This window comes from Phalangium opilio, unplaced genomic scaffold (genome assembly GCF_054372755.1).
Source record: "Phalangium opilio isolate 3A_F unplaced genomic scaffold, DU_Popi_V2 ptg000329l_1, whole genome shotgun sequence".
NCBI classification, from domain to species: Eukaryota; Metazoa; Arthropoda; class Arachnida; order Opiliones; family Phalangiidae; genus Phalangium; species Phalangium opilio.
Window position 1 is genome coordinate 11525084 of NW_028324226.1, and position 17259 is coordinate 11542342.

At 46.6% G+C, this 17259-nt stretch overlaps 19 non-coding genes across 19 annotated transcripts; all 19 read right to left on the reverse strand.

Annotated features, from left to right (window-relative positions):
* Positions 1–367: 367 nt before the first annotated feature.
* TRNAY-GUA (transfer RNA tyrosine (anticodon GUA)) lies at positions 368–440 on the reverse strand. The gene has a single exon. It is a non-coding gene; the product is annotated as a tRNA-Tyr (tRNA).
* A 515-nt stretch (positions 441–955) lies between these two features.
* TRNAY-GUA (transfer RNA tyrosine (anticodon GUA)) lies at positions 956–1028 on the reverse strand. Its single transcript has one exon. It is a non-coding gene; the product is annotated as a tRNA-Tyr (tRNA).
* Positions 1029–1395: 367 nt separating this feature from the next.
* On the reverse strand, positions 1396–1468 carry TRNAY-GUA (transfer RNA tyrosine (anticodon GUA)). Its single transcript has one exon. It is a non-coding gene; the product is annotated as a tRNA-Tyr (tRNA).
* A 515-nt stretch (positions 1469–1983) lies between these two features.
* Positions 1984–2056, reverse strand: TRNAY-GUA (transfer RNA tyrosine (anticodon GUA)). The gene has a single exon. It is a non-coding gene; the product is annotated as a tRNA-Tyr (tRNA).
* Positions 2057–3450: 1394 nt separating this feature from the next.
* On the reverse strand, positions 3451–3523 carry TRNAY-GUA (transfer RNA tyrosine (anticodon GUA)). The gene has a single exon. It is a non-coding gene; the product is annotated as a tRNA-Tyr (tRNA).
* Positions 3524–4184: 661 nt separating this feature from the next.
* TRNAY-GUA (transfer RNA tyrosine (anticodon GUA)) lies at positions 4185–4256 on the reverse strand. The gene has a single exon. It is a non-coding gene; the product is annotated as a tRNA-Tyr (tRNA).
* A 1101-nt stretch (positions 4257–5357) lies between these two features.
* TRNAY-GUA (transfer RNA tyrosine (anticodon GUA)) lies at positions 5358–5430 on the reverse strand. Its single transcript has one exon. It is a non-coding gene; the product is annotated as a tRNA-Tyr (tRNA).
* Positions 5431–6091: 661 nt separating this feature from the next.
* TRNAY-GUA (transfer RNA tyrosine (anticodon GUA)) lies at positions 6092–6163 on the reverse strand. Its single transcript has one exon. It is a non-coding gene; the product is annotated as a tRNA-Tyr (tRNA).
* Positions 6164–7411: 1248 nt separating this feature from the next.
* On the reverse strand, positions 7412–7484 carry TRNAY-GUA (transfer RNA tyrosine (anticodon GUA)). Its single transcript has one exon. It is a non-coding gene; the product is annotated as a tRNA-Tyr (tRNA).
* Positions 7485–7851: 367 nt separating this feature from the next.
* TRNAY-GUA (transfer RNA tyrosine (anticodon GUA)) lies at positions 7852–7923 on the reverse strand. Its single transcript has one exon. It is a non-coding gene; the product is annotated as a tRNA-Tyr (tRNA).
* A 1248-nt stretch (positions 7924–9171) lies between these two features.
* Positions 9172–9243, reverse strand: TRNAY-GUA (transfer RNA tyrosine (anticodon GUA)). Its single transcript has one exon. It is a non-coding gene; the product is annotated as a tRNA-Tyr (tRNA).
* Positions 9244–9610: 367 nt separating this feature from the next.
* On the reverse strand, positions 9611–9683 carry TRNAY-GUA (transfer RNA tyrosine (anticodon GUA)). Its single transcript has one exon. It is a non-coding gene; the product is annotated as a tRNA-Tyr (tRNA).
* A 661-nt stretch (positions 9684–10344) lies between these two features.
* On the reverse strand, positions 10345–10416 carry TRNAY-GUA (transfer RNA tyrosine (anticodon GUA)). Its single transcript has one exon. It is a non-coding gene; the product is annotated as a tRNA-Tyr (tRNA).
* A 368-nt stretch (positions 10417–10784) lies between these two features.
* On the reverse strand, positions 10785–10856 carry TRNAY-GUA (transfer RNA tyrosine (anticodon GUA)). The gene has a single exon. It is a non-coding gene; the product is annotated as a tRNA-Tyr (tRNA).
* Positions 10857–11517: 661 nt separating this feature from the next.
* On the reverse strand, positions 11518–11589 carry TRNAY-GUA (transfer RNA tyrosine (anticodon GUA)). Its single transcript has one exon. It is a non-coding gene; the product is annotated as a tRNA-Tyr (tRNA).
* A 1248-nt stretch (positions 11590–12837) lies between these two features.
* TRNAY-GUA (transfer RNA tyrosine (anticodon GUA)) lies at positions 12838–12909 on the reverse strand. Its single transcript has one exon. It is a non-coding gene; the product is annotated as a tRNA-Tyr (tRNA).
* Positions 12910–13571: 662 nt separating this feature from the next.
* Positions 13572–13644, reverse strand: TRNAY-GUA (transfer RNA tyrosine (anticodon GUA)). The gene has a single exon. It is a non-coding gene; the product is annotated as a tRNA-Tyr (tRNA).
* Positions 13645–14012: 368 nt separating this feature from the next.
* TRNAY-GUA (transfer RNA tyrosine (anticodon GUA)) lies at positions 14013–14085 on the reverse strand. The gene has a single exon. It is a non-coding gene; the product is annotated as a tRNA-Tyr (tRNA).
* A 367-nt stretch (positions 14086–14452) lies between these two features.
* On the reverse strand, positions 14453–14525 carry TRNAY-GUA (transfer RNA tyrosine (anticodon GUA)). Its single transcript has one exon. It is a non-coding gene; the product is annotated as a tRNA-Tyr (tRNA).
* Positions 14526–17259: the final 2734 nt, after the last annotated feature.

Genomic DNA, 17259 nt, shown 5'->3' on the forward strand with positions numbered 1-17259 from the left:
CCAAGAATTAAATGGTCATCAGGTATTGTGGAAAAACTTTGGCTTTCTACGTTACATTTGAGATCCCACAACACCGCTCCCGGGTGGGCTCGAACCACCAACCTATTTTTTAACAGCCGAACGCGCTAACCATTGAGCCACGGATCCTCAGAAATTAAATGGTTGTCACGTATTGTGGAAACGTTTTGACTTTTTACGCTACATCTGAGACCCCACAACACCTCTCCCGGGTGAGCTCGAACTTTCAACCTTTCGATTAACAGCTGAACGCGCTAATCATTGCACCACGGAGCCCAAAAATTAAATGGTCGTCAGGTATTGTGGAAAATCTTTGGCTTTCTACGTTACATTTGAGATCCCACAACACCGCTCCCGGGTGGGCTCGAACCACCAACCTATTGGTTTACAGCCGAACGCGCTAACCATTGCGCCACGGAAGCCCAAAAACTAAATGGTCGTCAGGTATTGTGGAAAAACTTTGGCTTTCTACGTTACATTTGAGATCCCACAACACCGCCCCCGGGTGGGCTCGAACCACCAACCTAGTGGTTAACAGCTGAACGCGCTAACCATTGCGCCACGGAAGCCCAAAAATTAAATGCTCGTCAGGTATTGTGTAAAAACCTTGACTTTTTACGTCACATCTGAGACCTCACAACACCGCTCCCGGATGGGCTCGAACCACCAACCTATTTTTTAACAGCCGAACGTGCTAACCATTGAGCCACGGAACCTCAGAAATGAAATGGCTGTCACGTATTGTGGATAAGTTATGACATATTACGTTACATCTGAGAACCTACAACACCTCTCCCGGTTGGGCTCGAACCACCAACCTTTCGGTTAACAGCCGAACGCGCTAACCATTGCACCAAGGAAGCCCAAAAATTAAATGGTCGTCAGGTATTGTGGAAAATCTTTGGCTTTCTACGTTACATTTGAGATCCCGCAACACCGCTCCCGGGTGGGCTCGAACCACAAACCTATTGGTTTACAGCCGAACGCGCTAACCATTGCGCCACGGAAGCCCAAGAATTAAATGGTCGTCAGGTATTGTGGAAAAACTTTGGCTTTCTACGTTACATTTGAGATCCCACAACACCGCTCCCGGGTGGGCTCGAACCACCAACCTATTTTTTAACAGCCGAACGTGCTAACCATTGAGCCACGGATCCTCAGAAATTAAATGGTTGTCACGTATTGTGGAAACGTTTTGACTTTTTACGCTACATCTGAGACCCCACAACACCTCTCCCGGGTGAGCTCGAACTTACAACCTTTCGATTAACAGCTGAACGCGCTAATCATTGCACCAAGGAGCCCAAAAATTAAATGGTCGTCAGGTATTGTGGAAAATCTTTGGCTTTCTACGTTACATTTGAGATCCCACAACACCGCTCCCGGGTGGGCTCGAACCACCAACCTATTGGTTTACAGCCGAACGCGCTAACCATTGCGCCACGGAAGCCCAAAAACTAAATGGTCGTCAGGTATTGTGGAAAAACTTTGGCTTTCTACGTTACATTTGAGATCCCACAACACCGCCCCCGGGTGGGCTCGAACCACCAACCTAGTGGTTAACAGCTGAACGCGCTAACCATTGCGCCACGGAAGCCCAAAAATTAAATGCTCGTCAGGTATTGTGTAAAAACCTTGACTTTTTACGTCACATCTGAGACCTCACAACACCGCTCCCGGATGGGCTCGAACCACCAACCTATTTTTTAACAGCCGAACGCGCTAACCATTGAGCCACGGAACCTCAGAAATGAAATGGCTGTCACGTATTGTGGATAAGTTATGACATATTACGTTACATCTGAGACCCTACAACACCTCTCCCGGTTGGGCTCGAACCACCAACCTTTCGGTTAACAGCCGAACGCGCTAACCATTGCACCAAGGAAGCCCAAAAATTAAATGGTCGTCAGGTATTGTGGAAAATCTTTGGCTTTCTACGTTACATTTGAGATCCCGCAACACCGCTCCCGGGTGGGCTCGAACCACAAACCTATTGGTTTACAGCCGAACGCGCTAACCATTGCGCCACGGAAGCCCAAGAATTAAATGGTCGTCAGGTATTGTGGAAAAACTTTGGCTTTCTACGTTACATTTGAGATCCCACAACACCGCTCCCGGGTGGGCTCGAACCACCAACCTATTTTTTAACATCCGAACGTGCTAACCATTGAGCCACGGATCCTCAGAAATTAAATGGTTGTCACGTATTGTGGAAACGTTTTGACTTTTTACGCTACATCTGAGACCCCACAACACCTCTCCCGGGTGAGCTCGAACTTACAACCTTTCGATTAACAGCTGAACGCGCTAATCATTGCACCACGGAGCCCAAAAATTAAATGGTCGTCAGGTATTGTGGAAAATCTTTGGCTTTCTACGTTACATTTGAGATCCCACAACACCGCTCCCGGGTGGCTCGAAACACCAACCTATTGGTTTACAGCCGAACGCGCTAACCATTGCGCCACGGAAGCCCAAAAACTAAATGGTCGTCAGGTATTGTGGAAAAACTTTGGCTTTTTACGTCACATCTGAGACCTCACAACACCGCTCCCGGATGGGCTCGAACCACCAACCTATTGGTTAACAGCCGAACGCGCTAACCATTGCGCCACGGAAGCCCAAGAATTAAATGGTCGTCAGGTATTGTGGAAAAACTTTGGCTTTCTACGTTACATTTGAGATCCCACAACACCGCTCCCGGGTGGGCTCGAACCACCAACCTATTGGTTAACAGCCGAACGCGCTAACCATTGAGCCACGGAACCTCAGAAATTAAATGGTTTTCACGTATTGTGGAAACGTTTTGACTTTTTACGCTACATCTGAGACCCCACAACACCTCTCCCGGTTGGGCTCGAACAACCAACCTACTGGTTAACAGCCGAACGCGCTAACCATTGCGCCACGGAAGCCCAAGAATTAAATGGTCGTCAGGTATTGTGGAAAAACTTTGGCTTTCTACGTTACATTTGAGATCCCACAACACCGCTCCTGGGTGGGCTCGAACCACAAACCTATTGGTTTACAGCCGAACGCGCTAACCATTGCGCCACGGAAGCCCAAGAATTAAATGGTCGTCAGGTATTGTGGAAAAACTTTGGCTTTCTACGTTACATTTGAGATCCCACAACACCGCTCCCGGGTGGGCTCGAACCACCAACCTATTTTTTAACAGCCGAACGTGCTAACCATTGAGCCACGGATCCTCAGAAATTAAATGGTTGTCACGTATTGTGGAAACGTTTTGACTTTTTACGCTACATCTGAGACCCCACAACACCTCTCCCGGGTGAGCTCGAACTTTCAACCTTTCGATTAACAGCTGAACGCGCTAATCATTGCACCACGGAGCCCAAAAATTAAATGGTCGTCAGGTATTGTGGAAAATCTTTGGCTTTCTACGTTACATTTGAGATCCCACAACACCGCTCCCGGGTGGGCTCGAACCACCAACCTATTGGTTTACAGCCGAACGCGCTAACCATTGCGCCACGGAAGCCCAAAAACTAAATGGTCGTCAGGTATTGTGGAAAAACTTTGGCTTTCTACGTTACATTTGAGATCCCACAACACCGCCCCCGGGTGGGCTCGAACCACCAACCTAGTGGTTAACAGCTGAACGCGCTAACCATTGCGCCACGGAAGCCCAAAAATTAAATGCTCGTCAGGTATTGTGTAAAAACCTTGACTTTTTACGTCACATCTGAGACCTCACAACACCGCTCCCGGATGGGCTCGAACCACCAACCTATTGGTTAACAGCCGAACGCGCTAACCATTGCGCCACGGAAGCCCAAGAATTAAATGGTCGTCAGGTATTGTGGAAAAACTTTGGCTTTCTACGTTACATTTGAGATCCCACAACACCGCTCCCGGGTGGGCTCGAACCACCAACCTATTTTTTAACAGCCGAACGTGCTAACCATTGAGCCACGGATCCTCAGAAATTAAATGGTTGTCACGTATTGTGGAAACGTTTTGACTTTTTACGCTACATCTGAGACCCCACAACACCTCTCCCGGGTGAGCTCGAACTTTCAACCTTTCGATTAACAGCTGAACGCGCTAATCATTGCACCACGGAGCCCAAAAATTAAATGGTCGTCAGGTATTGTGGAAAATCTTTGGCTTTCTACGTTACATTTGAGATCCCACAACACCGCTCCCGGGTGGCTCGAACCACCAACCTATTGGTTTACAGCCGAACGCGCTAACCATTGCGCCACGGAAGCCCAAAAACTAAATGGTCGTCAGGTATTGTGGAAAAACTTTGGCTTTCTACGTTACATTTGAGATCCCACAACACCGCTCCCGGGTGGGCTCGAACCACCAACCTATTGGTTAACAGCTGAACGCGCTAACCATTGCGCCACGGAAGCCCAAAAATTAAATGCTCGTCAGGTATTGTGTAAAAACCTTGACTTTTTACGTCACATCTGAGACCTCACAACACCGCTCCCGGATGGGCTCAAACCACCAACCTATTGGTTAACAGCCAAACGCGCTAACCATTGCGCCACGGAAGCCCAAGAATTAAATGGTCGTCAGGTATTGTGGAAAAACTTTGGCTTTCTACGTTACATTTGAGATCCCACAACACCGCTCCCGGGTGGGCTCGAACCACCAACCTATTTTTTAACAGCCGAACGTGCTAACCATTGAGCCACGGATCCTCAGAAATTAAATGGTTGTCACGTATTGTGGAAACGTTTTGACTTTTTACGCTACATCTGAGACCCCACAACACCTCTCCCGGGTGAGCTCGAACTTACAACCTTTCGATTAACAGCTGAACGCGCTAATCATTGCACCACGGAGCCCAAAAATTAAATGGTCGTCAGGTATTGTGGAAAATCTTTGGCTTTCTACGTTACATTTGAGATCCCACAACACCGCTCCTGGGTGGGCTCGAACCACAAACCTATTGGTTTACAGCCGAACGCGCTAACCATTGCGCCACGGAAGCCCAAGAATTAAATGGTCGTCAGGTATTGTGGAAAAACTTTGGCTTTCTACGTTACATTTGAGATCCCACAACACCGCTCCCGGGTGGGCTCGAACCACCAACCTATTTTTTAACAGCCGAACGTGCTAACCATTGAGCCACGGATCCTCAGAAATTAAATGGTTGTCACGTATTGTGGAAACGTTTTGACTTTTTACGCTACATCTGAGACCCCACAACACCTCTCCCGGGTGAGCTCGAACTTTCAACCTTTCGATTAACAGCTGAACGCGCTAATCATTGCACCACGGAGCCCAAAAATTAAATGGTCGTCAGGTATTGTGGAAAATCTTTGGCTTTCTACGTTACATTTGAGATCCCACAACACCGCTCCCGGGTGGGCTCGAACCACCAACCTATTGGTTTACAGCCGAACGCGCTAACCATTGCGCCACGGAAGCCCAAAAACTAAATGGTCGTCAGGTATTGTGGAAAAACTTTGGCTTTCTACGTTACATTTGAGATCCCACAACACCGCCCCCGGGTGGGCTCGAACCACCAACCTAGTGGTTAACAGCTGAACGCGCTAACCATTGCGCCACGGAAGCCCAAAAATTAAATGCTCGTCAGGTATTGTGTAAAAACCTTGACTTTTTACGTCACATCTGAGACCTCACAACACCGCTCCCGGATGGGCTCGAACCACCAACCTATTGGTTAACAGCCGAACGCGCTAACCATTGCGCCACGGAAGCCCAAGAATTAAATGGTCGTCAGGTATTGTGGAAAAACTTTGGCTTTCTACGTTACATTTGAGATCCCACAACACCGCTCCCGGGTGGGCTCGAACCACCAACCTATTTTTTAACAGCCGAACGTGCTAACCATTGAGCCACGGATCCTCAGAAATTAAATGGTTGTCACGTATTGTGGAAACGTTTTGACTTTTTACGCTACATCTGAGACCCCACAACACCTCTCCCGGGTGAGCTCGAACTTTCAACCTTTCGATTAACAGCTGAACGCGCTAATCATTGCACCACGGAGCCCAAAAATTAAATGGTCGTCAGGTATTGTGGAAAATCTTTGGCTTTCTACGTTACATTTGAGATCCCACAACACCGCTCCCGGGTGGCTCGAACCACCAACCTATTGGTTTACAGCCGAACGCGCTAACCATTGCGCCACGGAAGCCCAAAAACTAAATGGTCGTCAGGTATTGTGGAAAAACTTTGGCTTTCTACGTTACATTTGAGATCCCACAACACCGCTCCCGGGTGGGCTCGAACCACCAACCTATTGGTTAACAGCTGAACGCGCTAACCATTGCGCCACGGAAGCCCAAAAATTAAATGCTCGTCAGGTATTGTGTAAAAACCTTGACTTTTTACGTCACATCTGAGACCTCACAACACCGCTCCCGGATGGGCTCAAACCACCAACCTATTGGTTAACAGCCAAACGCGCTAACCATTGCGCCACGGAAGCCCAAGAATTAAATGGTCGTCAGGTATTGTGGAAAAACTTTGGCTTTCTACGTTACATTTGAGATCCCACAACACCGCTCCCGGGTGGGCTCGAACCACCAACCTATTTTTTAACAGCCGAACGTGCTAACCATTGAGCCACGGATCCTCAGAAATTAAATGGTTGTCACGTATTGTGGAAACGTTTTGACTTTTTACGCTACATCTGAGACCCCACAACACCTCTCCCGGGTGAGCTCGAACTTACAACCTTTCGATTAACAGCTGAACGCGCTAATCATTGCACCACGGAGCCCAAAAATTAAATGGTCGTCAGGTATTGTGGAAAATCTTTGGCTTTCTACGTTACATTTGAGATCCCACAACACCGCTCCCGGGTGGCTCGAAACACCAACCTATTGGTTTACAGCCGAACGCGCTAACCATTGCGCCACGGAAGCCCAAAAACTAAATGGTCGTCAGGTATTGTGGAAAAACTTTGGCTTTTTACGTCACATCTGAGACCTCACAACACCGCTCCCGGATGGGCTCGAACCACCAACCTATTGGTTAACAGCCGAACGCGCTAACCATTGCGCCACGGAAGCCCAAGAATTAAATGGTCGTCAGGTATTGTGGAAAAACTTTGGCTTTCTACGTTACATTTGAGATCCCACAACACCGCTCCCGGGTGGGCTCGAACCACCAACCTATTGGTTAACAGCCGAACGCGCTAACCATTGAGCCACGGAACCTCAGAAATTAAATGGTTTTCACGTATTGTGGAAACGTTTTGACTTTTTACGCTACATCTGAGACCCCACAACACCTCTCCCGGTTGGGCTCGAACAACCAACCTACTGGTTAACAGCCGAACGCGCTAACCATTGCGCCACGGAAGCCCAAGAATTAAATGGTCGTCAGGTATTGTGGAAAAACTTTGGCTTTCTACGTTACATTTGAGATCCCACAACACCGCTCCCGGGTGGGCTCGAACCACAAACCTATTGGTTTACAGCCGAACGCGCTAACCATTGCGCCACGGAAGCCCAAGAATTAAATGGTCGTCAGGTATTGTGGAAAAACTTTGGCTTTCTACGTTACATTTGAGATCCCACAACACCGCTCCCGGGTGGGCTCGAACCACCAACCTATTTTTTAACAGCCGAACGTGCTAACCATTGAGCCACGGATCCTCAGAAATTAAATGGTTGTCACGTATTGTGGAAACGTTTTGACTTTTTACGCTACATCTGAGACCCCACAACACCTCTCCCGGGTGAGCTCGAACTTTCAACCTTTCGATTAACAGCTGAACGCGCTAATCATTGCACCACGGAGCCCAAAAATTAAATGGTCGTCAGGTATTGTGGAAAATCTTTGGCTTTCTACGTTACATTTGAGATCCCACAACACCGCTCCCGGGTGGCTCGAACCACCAACCTATTGGTTTACAGCCGAACGCGCTAACCATTGCGCCACGGAAGCCCAAAAACTAAATGGTCGTCAGGTATTGTGGAAAAACTTTGGCTTTCTACGTTACATTTGAGATCCCACAACACCGCTCCCGGGTGGGCTCGAACCACCAACCTATTGGTTAACAGCTGAACGCGCTAACCATTGCGCCACGGAAGCCCAAAAATTAAATGCTCGTCAGGTATTGTGTAAAAACCTTGACTTTTTACGTCACATCTGAGACCTCACAACACCGCTCCCGGATGGGCTCAAACCACCAACCTATTGGTTAACAGCCAAACGCGCTAACCATTGCGCCACGGAAGCCCAAGAATTAAATGGTCGTCAGGTATTGTGGAAAAACTTTGGCTTTCTACGTTACATTTGAGATCCCACAACACCGCTCCCGGGTGGGCTCGAACCACCAACCTATTTTTTAACAGCCGAACGTGCTAACCATTGAGCCACGGATCCTCAGAAATTAAATGGTTGTCACGTATTGTGGAAACGTTTTGACTTTTTACGCTACATCTGAGACCCCACAACACCTCTCCCGGGTGAGCTCGAACTTACAACCTTTCGATTAACAGCTGAACGCGCTAATCATTGCACCACGGAGCCCAAAAATTAAATGGTCGTCAGGTATTGTGGAAAATCTTTGGCTTTCTACGTTACATTTGAGATCCCACAACACCGCTCCCGGGTGGCTCGAAACACCAACCTATTGGTTTACAGCCGAACGCGCTAACCATTGCGCCACGGAAGCCCAAAAACTAAATGGTCGTCAGGTATTGTGGAAAAACTTTGGCTTTTTACGTCACATCTGAGACCTCACAACACCGCTCCCGGATGGGCTCGAACCACCAACCTATTGGTTAACAGCCGAACGCGCTAACCATTGCGCCACGGAAGCCCAAGAATTAAATGGTCGTCAGGTATTGTGGAAAAACTTTGGCTTTCTACGTTACATTTGAGATCCCACAACACCGCTCCCGGGTGGGCTCGAACCACCAACCTATTGGTTAACAGCCGAACGCGCTAACCATTGAGCCACGGAACCTCAGAAATTAAATGGTTTTCACGTATTGTGGAAACGTTTTGACTTTTTACGCTACATCTGAGACCCCACAACACCTCTCCCGGTTGGGCTCGAACAACCAACCTACTGGTTAACAGCCGAACGCGCTAACCATTGCGCCACGAAAGCCCAAGAATTAAATGGTCGTCAGGTATTGTGGAAAATCTTTGGCTTTCTACGTTACATTTGAGATCCCACAACACCGCTCCCGGGTGGCTCGAACCACCAACCTATTGGTTTACAGCCGAACGCGCTAACCATTGCGCCACGGAAGCCCAAGAATTAAATGGTCGTCAGGTATTGTGGAAAAACTTTGGCTTTCTACGTTACATTTGAGATCCCACAACACCGCTCCCGGGTGGGCTCGAACCACCAACCTATTTTTTAACAGCCGAACGTGCTAACCATTGAGCCACGGATCCTCAGAAATTAAATGGTTGTCACGTATTGTGGAAACGTTTTGACTTTTTACGCTACATCTGAGACCCCACAACACCTCTCCCGGGTGAGCTCGAACTTTCAACCTTTCGATTAACAGCTGAACGCGCTAATCATTGCACCACGGAGCCCAAAAATTAAATGGTCGTCAGGTATTGTGGAAAATCTTTGGCTTTCTACGTTACATTTGAGATCCCACAACACCGCTCCCGGGTGGGCTCGAACCACCAACCTATTGGTTTACAGCCGAACGCGCTAACCATTGCGCCACGGAAGCCCAAAAACTAAATGGTCGTCAGGTATTGTGGAAAAACTTTGGCTTTCTACGTTACATTTGAGATCCCACAACACCGCCCCCGGGTGGGCTCGAACCACCAACCTAGTGGTTAACAGCTGAACGCGCTAACCATTGCGCCACGGAAGCCCAAAAATTAAATGCTCGTCAGGTATTGTGTAAAAACCTGGACTTTTTACGTCACATCTGAGACCTCACAACACCGCTCCCGGATGGGCTCGAACCACCAACCTATTGGTTAACAGCCGAACGCGCTAACCATTGCGCCACGGAAGCCCAAGAATTAAATGGTCGTCAGGTATTGTGGAAAAACTTTGGCTTTCTACGTTACATTTGAGATCCCACAACACCGCTCCCGGGTGGGCTCGAACCACCAACCTATTTTTTAACAGCCGAACGTGCTAACCATTGAGCCACGGATCCTCAGAAATTAAATGGTTGTCACGTATTGTGGAAACGTTTTGACTTTTTACGCTACATCTGAGACCCCACAACACCTCTCCCGGGTGAGCTCGAACTTTCAACCTTTCGATTAACAGCTGAACGCGCTAATCATTGCACCACGGAGCCCAAAAATTAAATGGTCGTCAGGTATTGTGGAAAATCTTTGGCTTTCTACGTTACATTTGAGATCCCACAACACCGCTCCCGGGTGGCTCGAACCACCAACCTATTGGTTTACAGCCGAACGCGCTAACCATTGCGCCACGGAAGCCCAAAAACTAAATGGTCGTCAGGTATTGTGGAAAAACTTTGGCTTTCTACGTTACATTTGAGATCCCACAACACCGCTCCCGGGTGGGCTCGAACCACCAACCTATTGGTTAACAGCTGAACGCGCTAACCATTGCGCCACGGAAGCCCAAAAATTAAATGCTCGTCAGGTATTGTGTAAAAACCTTGACTTTTTACGTCACATCTGAGACCTCACAACACCGCTCCCGGATGGGCTCAAACCACCAACCTATTGGTTAACAGCCAAACGCGCTAACCATTGCGCCACGGAAGCCCAAGAATTAAATGGTCGTCAGGTATTGTGGAAAATCTTTGGCTTTCTACGTTACATTTGAGATCCCACAACACCGCTCCCGGGTGGCTCGAACCACCAACCTATTGGTTTACAGCCGAACGCGCTAACCATTGCGCCACGGAAGCCCAAAAACTAAATGGTCGTCAGGTATTGTGGAAAAACTTTGGCTTTCTACGTTACATTTGAGATCCCACAACACCGCCCCCGGGTGGGCTCGAACCACCAACCTAGTAGTTAACAGCTGAACGCGCTAACCATTGCGCCACGGAAGCCCAAAAATTAAATGCTCGTCAGGTATTGTGTAAAAACCTGGACTTTTTACGTCACATCTGAGACCTCACAACACCGCTCCCGGATGGGCTCGAACCACCAACCTATTGGTTAACAGCCGAACGCGCTAACCATTGCGCCACGGAAGCCCAAGAATTAAATGGTCGTCAGGTATTGTGGAAAAACTTTGGCTTTCTACGTTACATTTGAGATCCCACAACACCGCTCCCGGGTGGGCTCGAACCACCAACCTATTTTTTAACAGCCGAACGTGCTAACCATTGAGCCACGGATCCTCAGAAATTAAATGGTTGTCACGTATTGTGGAAACGTTTTGACTTTTTACGCTACATCTGAGACCCCACAACACCTCTCCCGGGTGAGCTCGAACTTTCAACCTTTCGATTAACAGCTGAACGCGCTAATCATTGCACCACGGAGCCCAAAAATTAAATGGTCGTCAGGTATTGTGGAAAATCTTTGGCTTTCTACGTTACATTTGAGATCCCACAACACCGCTCCCGGGTGGCTCGAACCACCAACCTATTGGTTTACAGCCGAACGCGCTAACCATTGCGCCACGGAAGCCCGAAAACTAAATGGTCGTCAGGTATTGTGGAAAAACTTTGGCTTTCTACGTTACATTTGAGATCCCACAACACCGCTCCCGGGTGGGCTCGAACCACCAACCTATTGGTTAACAGCTGAACGCGCTAACCATTGCGCCACGGAAGCCCAAAAATTAAATGCTCGTCAGGTATTGTGTAAAAACCTTGACTTTTTACGTCACATCTGAGACCTCACAACACCGCTCCCGGATGGGCTCAAACCACCAACCTATTGGTTAACAGCCAAACGCGCTAACCATTGCGCCACGGAAGCCCAAGAATTAAATGGTCGTCAGGTATTGTGGAAAAACTTTGGCTTTCTACGTTACATTTGAGATCCCACAACACCGCTCCCGGGTGGGCTCGAACCACCAACCTATTGGTTAACAGCCGAACGCGCTAACCATTGAGCCACGGAACCTCAGAAATTAAATGGTTTTCACGTATTGTGGAAACTTTTGACTTTTTACGCTACATCTGAGACCCCACAACACCTCTCCCGGTTGGGCTCGAACAACCAACCTACTGGTTAACAGCCGAACGCGCTAACCATTGCGCCACGGAAGCCCAAGAATTAAATGGTCGTCAGGTATTGTGGAAAAACTTTGGCTTTCTACGTTACATTTGAGATCCCACAACACCGCTCCCGGGTGGGCTCGAACCACCAACCTATTGGTTAACAGCCGAACGCGCTAACCATTGAGCCACGGAACCTCAGAAATTAAATGGTTTTCACGTATTGTGGAAACGTTTTGACTTTTTACGCTACATCTGAGACCCCACAACACCTCTCCCGGTTGGGCTCGAACAACCAACCTACTGGTTAACAGCCGAACGCGCTAACCATTGCGCCACGGAAGCCCAAGAATTAAATGGTCGTCAGGTATTGTGGAAAAACTTTGGCTTTCTACGTTACATTTGAGATCCCACAACACCGATCCCGGGTGGGCTCGAACCACCAACCTATTTTTTAACAGCCGAACGCGCTAACCATTGAGCCACGGAACCTCAGAAATTAAATGGTTGTCACGTATTGTGGATAAGTTATGACTTATTACGTTACATCTGAGACCCTACAACACCTCTCCCGGTTGGGCTCGAACCACCAACCTTTCGGTTAACAGCCGAACGCGCTAACCATTGCACCACGGAGCCCAAAAATTAAATGGTCGTCAGGTATTGTGGAAAATCTTTGGCTTTCTACGTTACATTTGAGATCCCACAACACCGCTCCCGGGTGGCTCGAACCACCATCCTATTGGTTTACAGCCGAACGCGCTAACCATTGCGCCACGGAAGCCCAAAAACTAAATGGTCGTCAGGTATTGTGGAAAAACTTTGGCTTTCTACGTTACATTTGAGATCCCACAACACCGCTCCCGGGTGGGCTCGAACCACCAACCTATTGGTTAACAGCTGAACGCGCTAACCATTGCGCCACGGAAGCCCAAAAATTAAATGCTCGTCAGGTATTGTGTAAAAACCTTGACTTTTTACGTCACATCTGAGACCTCACAACACCGCTCCCGGATGGGCTCGAACCACCAACCTATTGGTTAACAGCCGAACGCGCTAACCATTGCGCCACGGAAGCCCAAGAATTAAATGGTCGTCAGGTATTGTGGAAAAACTTTGGCTTTCTACGTTACATTTGAGATCCCACAACACCGCTCCCGGGTGGGCTCGAACCACCAACCTATTGGTTAACAGCCGAAAGCGCTAACCATTGAGCCACGGAACCTCAGAAATTAAATGGTTTTCACGTATTGTGGAAACGTTTTGACTTTTTACGCTACATCAGAGACCCCACAACACCTCTCCCGGTTGGGCTCGAACAACCAACCTACTGGTTAACAGCCGAACGCGCTAACCATTGCGCCACGGAAGCCCAAGAATTAAATGGTCGTCAGGTATTGTGGAAAAACTTTGGCTTTCTACGTTACATTTGAGATCCCACAACACCGCTCCCGGGTGGGCTCGAACCACAAACCTATTGGTTTACAGCCGAACGCGCTAACCATTGCGCCACGGAAGCCCAAGAATTAAATGGTCGTCAGGTATTGTGGAAAAACTTTGGCTTTCTACGTTACATTTGAGATCCCACAACACCGATCCCGGGTGGGCTCGAACCACCAACCTATTTTTTAACAGCCGAACGCGCTAACCATTGAGCCACGGAACCTCAGAAATTAAATGGTTGTCACGTATTGTGGATAAGTTATGACTTATTACGTTACATCTGAGACCCTACAACACCTCTCCCGGTTGGGCTCGAACCACCAACCTTTCGGTTAACAGCCGAACGCGCTAACCATTGCACCAAGGAAGCCCAAAAATTAAATGGTCGTCAGGTATTGTGGAAAATCTTTGGCTTTCTACGTTACATTTGAGATCCCACAACACCGCTCCCGGGTGGGCTCGAACCACAAACCTATTGGTTTACAGCCGAACGCGCTAACCATTGCGCCACGGAAGCCCAAAAACTAAATGGTCGTCAGGTATTGTGGAAAAACTTTGGCTTTCTACGTTACATTTGAGATCCCACAACACCGCTCCCGGGTGGGCTCGAACCACCAACCTATTTTTTAACAGCCGAACGCGCTAACCATTGCGCCACGGAACCTCAGAAATTGAATGGTTGTCACGTATTGTGGAAACGTTTTGACTTTTTACGCTACATCTGAGACCCCACAACACCTCTCCCGGGTGGGCTCGAACTTTCAACCTTTCGATTAACAGCTGAACGCGCTAATCATTGCACCACGGAGCCCAAAAATTAAATGTTCGTCAGGTATTGTGGAAAAAATCTGACATTTTACGTTTCATCTGAGACCTCACAACACCGCTCCCGGAAGGGCTCGAACCACCAACCTATTGGTTTACAGCCGAACGCGCTAACCATTGCGCCACGGAAGCCCAAAAACTAAATGGTCGTCAGGTATTGTGGAAAAACTTTGGCTTTCTACGTTACATTTGAGATCCCACAACACCGCTCCCGGGTGGGCTCGAACCACCAACCTATTTTTTAACAGCCGAACGCGCTAACCATTGCGCCACGGAACCTCAGAAATTGAATGGTTGTCACGTATTGTGGAAACGTTTTGACTTTTTACGCTACATCTGAGACCCCACAACACCTCTCCCGGGTGGGCTCGAACTTTCAACCTTTCGATTAACAGCTGAACGCGCTAATCATTGCACCACGGAGCCCAAAAATTAAATGTTCGTCAGGTATTGTGGAAAAAATCTGACATTTTACGTTTCATCTGAGACCTCACAACACCGCTCCCGGAAGGGCTCGAACCACCAACCTATTGGTTAACAGCCGAACGCGCTAACCATTGCGTTACGGAAGCCCAAGAATTAAATGGTCGTCAGGTATTGTGGAAAAACTTTGGCTTTCTACGTTACATTTGACGTTATAGTGATTATTCTCATTAAGTAGAAAGAGGCGTGGTCTGGTATCTGTAGGGTCGTTTTCGCCTAAAATTAGAATTGGAACTCTGTTTTCGAATTTATAAACAAATATAGAATAGGGGGATAAATAAACTTTAAATTTCTGGAATGAATCGGAGGTACCGCATTCGGATACAGAGACTCCGGCCTTTTGACAAAGATCTAAAGCCTCTGTTTTTGGCTTGTGTAACGGGGTCCTAAATATCATTTTTATAGGTCCTTGAAAAAAATGTTCGATCTCATCATCATAAAGTAACTCGGCTAGTTGATCAAAGAGAATAGAAGGGTCTACTTGATCGAGTCTTTTAAAGGATAAATCAAGTTCCGAACGACAGTTTATACCCAGACTTCGTAAAGTTATTTGCACGTAATCTGTTGCTCTATATTCGCTTAATACGTGTTCCGTAATAGAACATATACTATCCACCGGATCATCAGTTATATTTAGAGATATTTCCCTGCCATACATATTAAAATGTTCAAAAAATCTCTCGCTCTGCTCTAGAATTTCGCAAGATGGTACATCTTCTATAGGCGAAGGGGGACACCCCCCACCCCATTGATCATAAACATTCGCCTCGGCCTCCTCCGAATCTACGATGGAGCTCTTTTCGCTGGGGGCTTAATCGGAAAAGTTCAGAGACATATATTCAAAAGGGTCGTTCTCTCGTCCAGTGAGGGGAGGGGGGAGGGAGTTAAAAAAAAATTTATTAAATATTTTTTATGAATTTTAAATAAATTGTTTTTGTACTTTATTTACTTCTTTTTATTTAAAATAAGTTCCTATCGAAAAACTTCGACAAGTTTAAAAGTTTTTCCTACACTTTAGTTATATCTACTTTTATATTTCGTAGGCTTAAAATTTAAAAACTAGAACACATAGAAATTTATATCATTTCTGTGTAGTATTAGTTATATAAAATGGAACAGTTTTTCAGTTTTAAATTCAATTTATTTTGAAACATCAATGAAAAAATACAAATTATCAAATAGATAAAAATTTAAAAATGCGTTAACATGTGCATTCTCTCTTTCAAATAAGTTATTTGACCCGAAATTACCGAGAATACATTATAATTTTAAAAATTACTTTGAAGATTTTCTTCTTCAATTACATTATTAAATTTCATTACCACTTGGTACGATGTTACGAAATTGGTGAAGTAACCCACAACTGCGTCGAATTTTTCGGGCTGCCCATCTAAACACGGTATACGATCGTGATCGCCATATAAATTATCATAAATATCATTATAAAATTCTATAATAATATCAGTCATGTGCGTGAATACAATTTCATGGTTACTTAACTTAGTAAGATGCTCCTTAACGGCATTCGAAACTCGGTTCAATGCCGCTGTTTCTAGACTGTCCAAAACAATGGAATCGTCATTTAGTAAATCTTTAATATGACACGTATTATGATACGCCACAACAGTTGTTTTTTCATTTGCGTTATCGATCAAAACGATTTCAAAGTTATTGGTTTCGTGGCCCGCCGTCCATCCTGCTAATACGGGTAAACGCGGGATCAACTTCTCCCATGTACTTGTTGAAATGGCGAAACTTTTTACCGACTGCTTCCTACATAAGCGAATCTCGGGATCGAGGGTGCCGTTCACGAACCCCGTTGTCAGGAACAACTCTCTAGAAATGTGGAATCTACCGTTGATTTTTCGTTCGTTAGTTACGCCAATCTTCCTCTTAACAGCTTCTTGATTTTCCATGTTGCACGTTTAAGGTCTTCTCGAATTATGATACACTCCTCTGTCGTGTTCCACGGTTTTTATACTAAATTTCCTAAGTAGCTATCGCGAAATATCTATTGTCCTTGACTGTTCTGTTGTTAGATTGTAGGCGTATTTTTATGTCAAAGTTCTGAAACCATAGATTAAGAAATTCTAACATTCCCAAAATCAGTAATATAAAGAATACAATAAGTAGTTTTTGAGGGTTAACCTCCAAGATCCGACGAATTCTTGACAACCTTTGTGTACTTGCCTCCATAACAGCTGACGAGTAAGTATATAACACAATAGTAAACTTGACCTATTTATCTATTTTGACCCACATTCCTTAGCTCGACCTGTCAATATTTGATTGACGAAATATTTTCCTAACATCTTCAAAGACCTAAGGTCATTGTTGAAGAACCCTCTCCCCTTCTTCGATTATAAGCGTATTTTTAGGTGCG